Below are 6,951 nucleotides of genomic sequence, written 5' to 3'. Positions count from 1 at the left end.
ACGTTAGGTTAAGTGAAATAATCCAGACAGAGAAAGATAAATACTGTGTGTTCTTCCTCATACGTGGAAGCTACAAAGTTGATCTCTTAGAGATAGAAAGTAGAATAGTGGTTACTAGAGGCAGAGATGGGTTGGTGGGGAGGGGAAGATAGGCAAAAGTTGGTTGACAGAAATAAAAGTACAACTAGGTAGGAGGAATAATTCCTGGTGTTCTGTAACACTACAGGGAGACTATAATTAACAACGATTTATTGTATATTTTCAAATAGCTAGAAAAGCAGATTTTGAATGCTCCCAAAACAAAGAAATGATAGATATTTGAGGTGATGGATATGCTAATTACCCGGATTTGGTCATTATACATTGTACACATGTATCTAAATATCACACTGTACCTCATAAATATGTACAATTACTATGTGTCCATTTAAAATAATAATAAAAGCAAAGAAAACCCAAAATAAAAAAAGATGGTTGTTTAAACAGAAGTAATAACAGAGTATGAGGTTTACAGCATATGTGGAAGTAAAATGTGAGACAACAATAGGACAAAGCATTGGTTTGTTTGGAGGGGAGGCTAAGGGGTTCAGCATTGCCCGGGATCTCTACCTGTGACTGAATAGTATGCTAAACTCAGTAGAAGTATTATAACACCTGTCTGGCCCAGAGGCCAAGCCAATTTTCCAATTTGGTAGTTATAAAACCAAGCCATTGTTTTTTTTTTTTTTTCTTAAGGAAAACAAAAACAGCCAGGCACAGTGGTCCACACCTATAATCCCAGTGCTTTGGGAGGCCAAGGTGGGAGGAGTGCTTGAGGGCAGGAGTTGGAGACTCACTTTGTGCCAATGTTGCATCGAACAGCTGAATTGCCTAACATTTTTCATTGATTTGATGAATTGTTTGGATATTGTACAGATACAGGATTTAAAATAAATTCTTTCTTTAAAAATTGAGTGGTCAGGTGCAGTGGCTCACACCCATAATCCCAGTGCTTTGTGAGGCCAAGGCAGGAGGATAACATGAGGCCAGGAGTTTGAGACTGCAGTGAACTGTGATCGCACCACTGTACTCCAGCCTAGGTGACAGAGCAAGATCCTGTCTCTAAAAAAGAAAGAAGAGAGGAGGGAACCGAGGCCCTCATTCTGGTGATGTTGGTATTGGCTGGGCTGAAGACAGTCCAGAACTCCAGGGCGCTAGCCTTTCAGCCACAAAAAATCCCGTCTCACCCAAGGACCAGAACCCGCCGAAAAGATCCGCATTCCCCACGGGTAATTTCGTGCTCCCAAAATGGGATACAAAGTGGTCATATTTGACATTTCTGTTGTCAGAGCCTTGTGGGAAACTTGTGTCAAGAAGCACAAGTTTGGCAGAAGAAGGAGGCAGAAAGTCTTGAGAAGAGTGCATCAGAAAAGACAAAGGAGGAGTGGCCCCTTGAGGTCAAGTGCGGGAGGAAAGGCATCTCCCGGGCTGAGTACTGGCTGGGATAGTGGCTTCATAGACATTCATAGCATGCAGCTTCTGGAAAAGATAGAAAGGAAAGCTCTCACAAGGCAGAGTTCACTTCCCAAGGACAGAGGCAAATGGAGCAGTGTGTTTGTGTTTGGACTTTCTGGGGAGCACTGGACGGAGCTGCCAGATTTGTTAAAGGAGCAGACGCACCTGAGAGAATGGCATGTATGCGACACCCTGATTCAAATTACTCCTACATATATTGAGCTGTTTCAAGCGATGAGAATTCAGGATCTGCCAAAGAAACAAATCTCACATTTTCCAGCTAAACTCAGTTGTTTGAAGAACCTGAAATAACTCAATGTGAGTTTCAACTATCTGAAGAGCATTCCTCCAGAGCTGGGAGATTGTGAAATCTAGAGGGACTGGATTGTTCTGGAAATCTGGAATTCACAGAGCTGCCTTTTGAATTAAGTAATTGGAAGCCAGTTGCATTCGTAGATATCTCAGCAAACAAGTTTTCCAGTGTCCCAGTCTGTGTCCTGAGGATGTCTATTTGCAGTGGTTGGATATCAGCAACAATAACCTGACTGCCTTGCGGCAAGATACAGGCTGGAAGAGCCGCAGGGCTTTCTCTTGTATAGAAGCAAGTTGACCTACCTTCCTTACCCCATGCTTAACCTGAAGAAGTGCACCTTGTTAGTCGTCAATGGGGACCACTTGGTGGAGCTTTCAGCTGCTCTTTGTGACTCCTCCACACCTTTAAAATTTGTAAGCCTTATGAACAATCCCCTCCTTTTTTTGACAGAGTCTTGCTCTGTCACCCAGGCTTGAGTGCAGTGGCACGATCTCAGCTCACTGCAACCTCCACCTCCTGAGTTCAAGCGATTCCTCCACCTCAGCCTCCTGAGTAGTTGGGACCAGAGCTGTGCACCACCACACCTGCCTAATTTTTGTATTTTTAGTAGAGATGGGGTTTTGCCATGTTGGCCAGGCTAGTCTCGAACTCCTGGGCTCAAGTTTTCTGCCCGCCTTGGCCTCCCAAAGTGTTAGAAATATAGGCATGAGCCTTGATAAAGAATTTATGAGGCTGGGTGCGGTGGCTCATGCCCGTAATCCCAGCACTTTGGGAAGCCAAGGTAGGTGGATCGGTTGAGGTCAGGAGTTTGAGACCAGCTTGGCCAACATGGTGAGACCCTGTCTCTACTAAAAATACAAAAATTAGTGGGGTGTGGTGGCACGTGCCTGTAATCCCAGCTACTCTGGAGGCTGAGGCAGGAGAATCACTTGAACCCAGAAGGCAAAGGTTGTAGGGAGCCAAGATTGTGCCACCACACTCCAGTCCGGGTGACAGAGTGAGGTTCTGTCTCAAAAAAACAAGAATGTATGAAAGCCTATATTGAAGATCTTAAGGAAAGATAATCTGTCCCAAGCTATACCACCAAAGGGTCTTTTAGCCTTCAACTTTGATATCATCCATCAGAAGACAGCAAAGTCTCACTATTCTGTGGAGCTTTAAGTTTTTGTGTTATGGGTCATGTCATGTAGGAAGAATGGCTTGTGCTTAAGGACAAAGTCTAGAAACCACTATCATAGTTGTTAAGAAAAGTGATTTTCAAATGTCAAATATATGAATACCTCCCTCCAAAAAATTTTTTAAAAAGAGTAAAAATAAATGAGGCTACATTATTTGGCCTTAAAAGATATCAAGCCTAGAAATTGTAAAAACTTCTTAGGCTTTTATGATAAAATACTGAGAGAGGAACTAATTATGGTCTGGAGTTTCATTGGCTGTTAAAACCTATGGAATGTTGCCTGGCTCCTAGTGCTTTTGTGTTGTATTCTAATGTATGATTTTGCTTTTGAAACTGTTGGGAAGGTTGGAGGTCAATTGAATTGTTTATTCAAAGTTGTAAATGCAAATTGTTTTCTCACCGCTGGAATTAGGAATCTTTGAATGAAAGTGAGGATTTCCTTAAAAGTTAGCAGAAAAAGTTGGCTTTTAGTTTGGAGACATGTTAGGTTAATTACAGTCTTAATTTGATGGAGTACAATGGAGGTCTTTTTAATGAACATGCAGAAGCTGGAAATATTATACTCTATAACCTGTTATCGACCTACCAAATAGGTGAAGAAAAGTTCTAGGTAGAAAATTAAGATTAATATCAATTACATTTCTTTGTGAGGCATGTTTTTATCTTAGCTATTTGGACTCTAGCACTTCATCTGGAATATGTAATTGCATACTTGATAACTGCGGTCAGTGGATAGCTCCCGTGCTAATTTGTAAGATTATTGCATTAATGAGCTCTTGCTAGTTTATGTGGCAATAAGAAACACCCCCAAATCTCAGTGGTTTATGACAACAAAGGTTTATTTCTCCCTCTTGGTACATGTCAGCTGCAGCTTGGCTCAATGGGTATTCATTTCAGAATCCAGGTTGATGGAGTAACACAGATGAAAGACATTCGTTACTGTGACAGAGGGAAAAGAGTACAATGGCTAAGCCATGCAATGTCTCTTTAATTCCTGTTTAGATGGTACACATGGCTTATGCCTCACATTTCATTGGCTGAAGGAAATCACATGGGTTAACCTAACCTTAATAGAGTGGGGAAGTCTGCACCTGTAGGAAGGCACTGCAAGTCACATGGAAATATGTAGGATATAAAATTCTCTTACAGGAAGTGTGGGGAATAATCGAGAACAAAAATGCAGTCTTCCACAGTTATTAAAAGAAATATGACAAATGAAGAAATAATTCAACAGACTGTTCTGGTCTCAGCATTCAAATAAGACCAACCTGGTGGTCTATGTAATATCCTTTCAGGTTTTATCACCACACTTTCAATTTCAGAATCATGCATCTTATAGTGAAATACAAACCCTTGCTACTCAGTGCTATGGTGTTTTTTAGGTGGAAAGATAGGGGAGAAAAACCTTCTTAACAGGACCAATCACTAGTTCTGCCAAAGAAATGACCATTCTCTCTAACAGCAATGCCCAAAGCATTTCTTCCCGCATATGGCTCACATGTTCTTTTTAAATGTATAGCAGTCACCACCCTTCACAGTCCTTATTACTATTTGTAACTTTGTCCCTTAAAATGTATCCTCTACTCAAAATCTTTTCTCAGGAAGCACTGTCACTGATGTTTTTCCAGTATTCTATTGAGATGCCACATTGAAGCAGAATGTCAGTGTATATCCTTATAGCAATTATTCTGGCGGTAATCATCCTGCACCCCCACCTTAGCTTATCAGAGCTAACTGTTACCCTGATGCCACACATATCCACATCTCATGTCTTGGGCAGGGAACTGTTTTTTGTTTGGTTGGTTGTCTTTTTTTTTTTTTTTTGAGACAGAGTTTTGCTCTGTTGCCCAAGCTGCAGTGTTGTGGTGTGTTCTCGGCTCACTGCAGCCTCTGCATCCCGGGTTTGAGTGATTCTCTTGCCTCAGCCTCCCCAGTAGCTGGGACTACAGGTGTGCACCCCCACACCTAGCTAATTTTTTCTTTTTTGTATTTTTAGTAGAGATGGGGTTTCACCATGTTGGCCAGGCTGGTCTCGAACTCCTGACCTCAAGTGATCTACCCACCTCAGCCTCCCAAAGTGCTGGGATTACAGGCTTGAGCCACTGTGGCCGGCTGTTTGGTTGTTGTTGTTGTTGTTGTTTTGAGATGGAGTCTCGCTCTGTTGCCCAGGCTGGAGTGCAATGGTGCGATCTCAGTTCACTGCAACCTCTGCCTCCCAAGTTCAAGTGATTCTCCTGCCTCACCCTCCTGAGGAGCTGGGATTACAGGTACACACCACCACGCCTGGCTAATTTTTGTGTTTTTAGTTAGAGATGGGGTTTCACCATGTTGGCCAGGCTGGTCTCGAACTCCTGACCTCAAGTGATCCACCTGCCTTGGCCTCCCAAAGTGTTGGGATTACAGGCGTGAGCTGCCACACTCAGCCTGTTTGGTTTTCTTTTGAGACAGGGTCTTGCTCTGTTGCTCAGGCTGGAGGGCAGTGGCACCATCGTGGCTCACTACAGCTGCAACCTCCCAGGCTCAGGCAATCCTCCCACCTCAACCTCCTGAGTGGCTGGGACTACAGGCGCACACCACCACACCTGGCTAATTTTCAATTTTTTTGTAGAGATGGAGTCTTCCTGTGTTTCCCAGGCTGGTCCCAAACGCCTAGGCTCAAGCAATCCTCCCACCACAGCCTCCCAAAGATTATAGGCATGAGCCATTGTGCCCAGCTGGAACTGTTTTTGATAAGCTCAGCTACCACACAGATTTTTTGTATGTTTGTTTTTTGAGACTGAGTCTCGCTCTGTTGCCCAGGCTGGTGTGCAGTGGCACTGTCTTGGCTCACTGCAACCTCTGCCTCCCAGGTTCAAGCAATTCTCCTGCCTGAGCCTCCCGAGTAACTGGGATTGCAGGTGCCCACCACCACGCCTGGCTAATTTTTGTATTTTTAGTAGAAACGGGATTTCACCATGTTGGCCAGGCTGGTCTCGAACTCCTGACCTCAAGTGATCCGCCCACCTCGGCCTCCCAAAGTGCTGGCATTACAGGTGTGAGCCATTGTGCCCGGCCACCACACAGATTGTCTAAGTCTTCATTTGTGCTTCAAGAATTTTGGTATGATATCAGATTTTATATGTTTTTGAAAGAGATTGAGCCCCACTGTAGTTTTAAATACCTTAATTTTCATCTGTTGCTTGATGCCACCCTGTTTTTCAGTTTCCATTGTGATATGATGAACTTTCTGATACTGTTGCTTAATTTTGCTTTTTAGTGCATATGGGAGAATCACTCCCCAAACTCTCACGTTATCTTTAGAGAGAAAAGTGTCAATCAGTATTATTGGGTGAGATGAGTCATCAAAGAGATTCTGGGTAATAGGTAGACCTGATACAGTAGGTAAAGGTGAGTTTGTTCTTTGGGCTTAAGAACTTGCCTGTGATCTTTCCCAGGCACATGAGTGAAGAGTTTGAGGTTTCTGAGAGATAAAAATGAGCAACTGAGTGGATGATCCAACAGAGAGGCATAAACTTTGAACTTGAAGGGTCATAAATTCTTCTGCTTGCCCTGGTGGGATGCTGACATAAGATGGAACACTCACTATGGAAACTTGGATGAATGACATTGCTGAGGAAGCAAATGTTCCTTAAAAGCCTTCACAATACACCAGCAAAAGGGCTTCAGAAACCCGAAAAGGGATGGAGAAAGACGGTCAAATGACAAAAGTACAGCCCATCTTCATCAATGTGAAAGGACTGACTAGCCAGTCAACACAGGATTCCTCCAAGGAATTTTTAAAAATCACTTTATGGAGGTATGATTGAGACACAAAAACTGTATGTATTAAATGTATATAATGATTAATTTGGAAATATGTATACGCTCCTGAAACCATCATCACAATCCAGGCCATAAACATACATATCTATCACCTCCAAAAGTTTTCTTCCTCTCCCTTTATTTATTTATTATTATTTTTTGTGCT

The 6,951-nt window shown here is 42.8% G+C and overlaps 1 pseudogene; it reads left to right on the top strand.

Annotated features, from left to right (window-relative positions):
* The first annotated feature begins 1,287 nt into the window (after positions 1-1,287).
* Positions 1,288-2,919, top strand: LOC100994556 (leucine-rich repeat-containing protein 2-like; annotated as a pseudogene).
* The last annotated feature ends 4,032 nt before the right edge of the window (positions 2,920-6,951 follow it).

This window comes from Pan paniscus, chromosome 13 (genome assembly GCF_029289425.2).
Source record: "Pan paniscus chromosome 13, NHGRI_mPanPan1-v2.0_pri, whole genome shotgun sequence".
NCBI classification, from domain to species: domain Eukaryota; kingdom Metazoa; phylum Chordata; class Mammalia; order Primates; family Hominidae; genus Pan; species Pan paniscus.
The sequence above is the reverse complement of the archived record's forward strand: the minus strand, read 5'-3'. Positions and strand labels throughout refer to the sequence as shown.